At 54.6% G+C, this 6,000-nt stretch overlaps 1 protein-coding gene across 2 annotated transcripts in view; it reads left to right on the top strand.

The window, feature by feature from the left end:
* The first annotated feature begins 834 nt into the window (after positions 1–834).
* LOC120759782 (ankyrin repeat and fibronectin type-III domain-containing protein 1-like) overlaps positions 835–6,000 on the top strand; it is a 243,601-nt gene continuing 238,435 nt past the window's right edge. The window contains exons 1-2 of one of the 2 annotated variants that reach the window (XM_040079396.2): positions 835–852; positions 5,519–5,645. The gene's annotated coding sequence lies outside the window, so the exon portion shown is untranslated. Of the gene's footprint in view, positions 853–1,024; positions 1,089–5,518; positions 5,646–6,000 lie in introns of those variants that run through there. The other variant, XM_040079395.1, reaches the window with a different exon arrangement.

Genomic DNA, 6,000 nt, shown 5'->3' with positions numbered 1-6,000 from the left:
GCACCGAGCGCAGGGAAGCGGTGGTGGCAGGGGTCTGTCACCGGGGCAGGTGGTGGAGCTGATCCCCACAACACTGGCACACAGGGATGTGCATTCCCAGCACACAGGGGTGCACAAAAGCACTTTCCTAAACCCATCAGAAGTGTCTGCACTCTGTGCGTGTGGATGGTGTGGCAGGCTGGGGTGAGGCTGCAGGTGGGTTGGAGATGCAGGTGCTCCCAGCTGCAGGCTCCAGCTAGGAAGCATTACCAGCTCCAGCCGCATCAGCAGCGGAAAGCAGGACAAGCAGTGGGGGGGAAATGAAATGATCAGCAGGGATGGAGGGAGCACAGGGAGGAGCAGCCACTCTCAAAGAAGCGTTCCTACTTGATCCTCAGGTTTCTCTTAGGGTAGCAGGAATCCCCAAACCATCAAAAATGCGGCTCTGGCTGCCGCTTTGATGCAAGGGGACCTCACACGTGAGCTTGAGGAGCAGCGTGTGTCCTGCCCACAGCATCCTGCCTCTGTTCACGAGCACCTTAGGTTTGCACGATTTAAAATTCACATCTAGCCTGGGACAGCGTTTCACTTTCTCCAGGCATCCTGCTCTAGCAGATGTTTCCAGGCTCTGCGGCTAGAACCACTTAAGAACTAAGAAAAGCCCCAGGAGGATTTCCAGCGGGCAGCGCGGCCGGGGTGCCACGGGGCTGCCCCCGTGCCCGGCGCTGTTGGGAGCAGCTCCGAGCGCTTCCCTCGCCCTCCAGCAGGCTCGGGAGAGCTTTGCTGCTCCCTGCTCTTTCCCAGCGCTCTGAACACCGATTTCAAACCGGTCTTGTAAAGCTCGGGAACGAAGCGCAGCGGAGCAGAGCCCCGGTAAGCGCCGCTGGCCCCGCACCGGCTCCCGGGGCTGCGCGGTCCCGGCCGCCGAGCATCCCGGGGCGGGGCGGGCCGGGCCGGGCCGTGCGGCGGGCGGGGGTGGCTCCGGGGCCGCCCCCATCGCCCGCTTCCTCCCCCGGGCCCCGCTGCCCTCCCTGCCGCCGGAGCGGGGCCGCAGCCCGGGCGGGCGGTCCGGCTGCGCCGCGGGACGGGCCCGAGGGACGGCGGAGCAAGTGAGCGGGCTTCTCCCCCTTCTTCCCTCTGCTCTTCCCTTTCCCCCTGCTCTCCTCCCTTCCTCGTGGGTCCCCCCGCCTCGCCCGCGGCTGTCGGGAGCGCGGGGATCTGCTGCAGGAGCCCGGGAGTTGCAAAACATCTCCTGGCTTTGCAGCACGTTTTAACTTTTTTTTTTTTTTTTTTTTTTTTTCCTTTTCCCTCTTACACTCGAAGTAGCTAATTGGGTAGGAAAACACGAACTGCAGGGGTGGGATTACTTCATGCTCTTGCAATGCTGTTTTGCTGTTCGATTTCAGTCCTTTCGCGTGAATAGAGCCTGCCTGGCGGTGCTGCTCTGCCGCCGGCGCCTGTTTTCCTTAACAGGTTTTCACTTTTAAGGACGATTTCGTTGTCTCAGTCGCTGCCTCGATCTCGGAGATTTGCTCTTTTGAACAGCGGGTCCCGCAGTAATCCCGGTCCGTGGTGTGTGCCCAGAGGTTTGCTCATCTGGCAGGTTCATTCCATCACTCGGGCTTTTCTCCTTTACTTTCGAGATTTCCGTACAGTGTGTGATCTCCAGGGAAGCGGCGATGCCAGCAGAGGGCTGTTTGCTTCCCAGCCTGCTGGCCGGTGTCCTGGCTTCTGCAGCCATGGATTGTCACTGCGTGGAGCAGCTCTGATTTTCCTCCTCTGTTGGTGAAAGCTGGGTTTCTTCAGGTTTGTCTGAGAATGGGGGGACAGGGGACTTTCTCGTGCAGGTGGCATTGAAGTTCAGCCGGTCAAATCAGCAGAAATGGCTTCCCTGAGAATGCAGTATGTGCAGATGTGCTCCCTGAACAGATTGTTCTTGAATATGAGCAACAAGTTGTGTGTGTGTGTGTTATAGAAATAAATACAGAGGAGGTGAGTGAGTGCTGGGCGTTGATTCCTGAGGCCTGGAGTCAGCAGGATGCTTCAGTGTGGGGGTGAGCAAGCTGGAGTTTGTCCTTGGGTTGGCTGGGTGCATGTTTACACCAGTGGAACCTTTGCTAGTGAAGAACCAGTTTGTGTTTGTCTCATGCTCAGCTTTCCTGTATATTCCCCCCCAAAAGGGGATGATGCAGTGCGGTGCTCAGGAACTTGCTTCTCCTTGTTATGGTCCCCCTAAGGGCGCTGTTCAATTGGCAATTCCAGCAGTGAAATAAGGAGGGGGCAATATCTCTTCCTCCTTTATCATAAATATTTTACCTGTAAAACAGTAACCCCAAAAATATTTAAACCCAGGGAAATTTTCTTTGTGTTTCTTAAGCCTGGGATTTCTCCAATGGTATCATGTTCTGGGGCTGGCTGTTATACTTTATTTCCCTGAATTAATTTTATTGTGGCACTGAGAACTCCCCTGTGGTCCCTGGAAGTTGTCCTGCATTTTGAGAAGTTCAGAACCTGCTGAATAACAGTTTTTCTTCTCTAAAATAGGGGTGGGAAAATTCCTATCCCAACCTGTCCCTGGGTACCTGAAAGTTGACTTTTACAGCTTTCACCTCAGCAAAGCTGGGCTTAATTGATTAATCTTTTTTAAAGCGACTTGTCCCATCTAAAGTTATGAAAATTGAATATTTCTCATAATAGTTGGATGAATTAGTTAGATGAGTAGAGAGCTTCCTACTCCCCTTCTGCCAAGTGAAAATCTACATCTGTTTTTTATGCTGACAACAATTGTTTAAATGATTCCCAGCCCCATTCCTGTTTGCACCCTGGAGCTGTGTCAGTCTCAGATGGTCTTTCCCAGGAATATAGCAAATGGTCTTGGTCAGGTTGTTTCCCAAAGAGGCAGAGCCCTGCAGGGAAGCTGGTGTCTCTTTCTGGAGAACAGCCTCTTTGGGATGAGGCTTCCCCATCCTTGTGCAGTGCCAGGAGCTATCACAGCTTTCTCCACTGGCACCTGCTGTGATGTTCACGGGGAGCTTGGGGTGTTCATCTGGGAGTGACGTCATCAGTGCCAAGGTCCTGTGTGTTCCTCCAGGATGATCAGAGCAGTGGTCAGAGAGGGGTCAGAGGTTCTCTCCAGCATGGCAGTCATTATGGCAATGGGAATGTCAATTCTTAGCCCTTTACCTCCAGCGAGTCACAACTCAAGAGCAATCACTCTTCTTGTCCTCTCTAAGGTTTTATTTTTTAAGAGGGTGCACTATCACCGTGTGCACAGAGCTCAGCTGCAGGAATTCCCGTCCCTGCCATCCGTGTGCAGCATTGCTGGCATTGGGAATGGCACGGGAGCAGTGCAGGGCTGGGGCAGAGCCTGTGTGTGTCTGGAGCCAGCAGCAGAGTGCCTGGGGAATCCTAGGCGGTGTCTGGAGACAGAGCTGCAGAGGATGTCACTTCTGGGGAAGCTGAGCCAAAGTGTAACCAACCTGTCTGCTGGCTCCTAGCAGTGGGAGCTGGCAAGGACGTGGGGACAGCCTTGGGGCACTGCTGGCAGGGCCTGGCTGCTGAGGCAGCCGCTCCCTCTGGGGCTGTTTCTGTCCCAAAAGGAGAAATGTGCGTTGGCAGCCTCCCCACCGCCGGGATGGCAGCGAAGGCCGGAGCTGTGCTCAGCCTGAGGTGGAGTTTCTGCTCCTTGCAGCCTGCATGCTCTCCAGCCCGGTCTTGCACTCCCCTTCCAGCTTGCTCCAAGTTTTTCCCAGCTCTGAAGCTGAGATGTTAAACGACATCTCTGTGGTGAGCTGTGGCAGGTGAGGGGTGCTGTGTCCTGCTGGCGCTCTGTGGAATGCCACAGCCCTAAGGCAGGAAGGGATGAGTGCCAACCCCTGTGGCTCCTGGTCCTGGGCAGCCCCATGATCCTGACACTGAGTTCCTGTATCCTGTGCTTGTCCTGCTCAGCTGCAGGAGTCTCTGTGAGAGACTTGACCTGTGTCTCACTGGGCCAGAATGAGAGCACGGGGACCAAATCCTGCCTCGGCTGGCACTGCTTGGGTTTTTTGGTGATGCAGAAAGGTATGAGCAACAGCCCGGAGCTGGAGCATGGACACAGAACAGGGGAACAGCAGTGCCAGTTCAGTGGCCCTGAATTGTCCTGGGCAGAGTTACAGAGTGAGCTGGATGCAGTTGCTCAGGTGGAACCAGTTATTGTGGTCTCTGCTCCCCTTCAGCTGCTGGGTGGGAGAGCATCCTGTGTGCCTCAGGCTCCCTTGCTCCTCCCTTCGAGAGGGAAGTGCTGGCGGTGTGTCTGGGAGCTCTGGTGCCATCCCTGTGCTTTCATGCTTTGCTCAGCCACATGTTGTCCCTAAGGACCAGGGGACAGGATGTTGTTGGCTGGGATCACCTCATGGGTGACCTCTCTCCAGGATGGTGCCCAGAGGAAAGGCAGTGCAAAAGCACAGGTCCTTGGATTTTTTTGGGAGTGAGGGTCCTCTCTGCCAGGACCCCCTGCACAAGCAGGACAGGTTGTCCCACCTAAACTCTGCTTGGGTCCCCTTCAGAGCAGTGGCTGGTGTTTGGTGGCAGCGGCTGTGGGCACGGCCCCGTTGGGCTGTAGTGGCAATGCCGAGTCACCCGCCGGTGCTGGCAGCCCTGGACAAGCAGGGCTGGCACAGCTGGCTCTAGGTGGAGTGTTTGCACTGGGGAGCCCAGGCTTTCAGCAGCTTTAATAGGAATTTACTTTTTGTGATAAATTGATGGCTTCATTTTTTGACCTTTCAAAGCTTTTCATGCATTAGCTACATGTAGGAAATGTAATTTTCCATGCTGAGAAACCAGCTCTGAAGCAGAATGACTGATGTGATCTTTTTTTGGCTGTCTGGCAGACCAAATTTAGTGTGAAACAAGGCTCGGGTCCTGGGCTGAGCTCCTCTGCCTCAGAGATTTGGTGTCTGCATGACAGGGAGTTGAAAAGGGGAGCAGGGAGAATTCAGTAGAATTGTTTTCTTTTGATGGCTCCTGGAGAGACACCAAGGCACAAGGGCTTCCAGACTTAAACAGGGATTCTAGTGACTGAAAAGTAACTTGAAGGGAAAAAAGGAATGCTAAAATGAGGGAGGCTGAGGACTGCTTGGTCCTGAGCACCTCGGTCTGCAGAGCTCGTCTGATGCTGTTCCCACTGGTGGTGGCAATTGGGGTCTGATTCTGCTGTGCTGAGCGGAGTTCTGGCAGCTCCAGTGGTGCTCTGTGTGCATCAAGGCAGCCGCTTCTGAACTGTCCCTCGCTGTTCTTGCTTCCCGGGGATGTAGTGCTGGGCTCTCCCTGTTCTGAGCACTTTGGGGTTAGCATTTATTTATAAGCCTTCTTCCAGAAGAGAGGCAGAAACCTGCCTGTCCGAAGAACTTGCCCCTGTTTTCTCCACAGCTTCCGTGGGTTACAGAACATTCAGATGAATGGTTTTTGTGTGCCTGCACCTCGCAGTGGTGCCGGTATCCAGCCTGGTTCTGGGGATGTGAAGCAGTCTAACACCCTGTTTTGGTCTGTTTGTTTACAGGAGGTACCTGGGGACGTCCCTTCGAGGTGCTCTGTGTCTGCCGCAGCCTTGGCTGGCAGAGGGTGACTTTGCCTCTCGAAGCATCGCGAGTGACACAGAGCTGCCCACACACCTGAGCCTGCGAGCGGTAAGAGTCGAGCAGGGCAGCTGCCTGTCTTGCTTTTACTATTTCATAGAGTGCTGGGAGTGTGTGACCTGCATTAGAGAGCCCAGAAGTCCCTGGGATGTGAGTTCTGCTTTCACTTGAAGCTCCCCCCTGCCCTGCAGTGCTGTGCCGGTTCAATGGGGAGAGAGCAGATGTCCTCTGGCTGTGATTGAGCCTCTCCGATTGGGTCCCCTTGCTATTTTGCTGCACAAACATCCCTTTCTAACAGTGCAGAGGGGAAACTGGACTAATCCTTTATTTAAAAGCATTTAACTCGTGTTTGAGCCTTGGCTGGAAACTGTAAGGCATATGGCCACAAAGCCCCATCACCTCACAG

Source organism: Hirundo rustica, chromosome 15, assembly GCF_015227805.2.
Source record: "Hirundo rustica isolate bHirRus1 chromosome 15, bHirRus1.pri.v3, whole genome shotgun sequence".
Taxonomy (NCBI): Eukaryota; Metazoa; Chordata; class Aves; order Passeriformes; family Hirundinidae; genus Hirundo; species Hirundo rustica.
The sequence above is the reverse complement of the archived record's forward strand: the minus strand, read 5'-3'. Positions and strand labels throughout refer to the sequence as shown.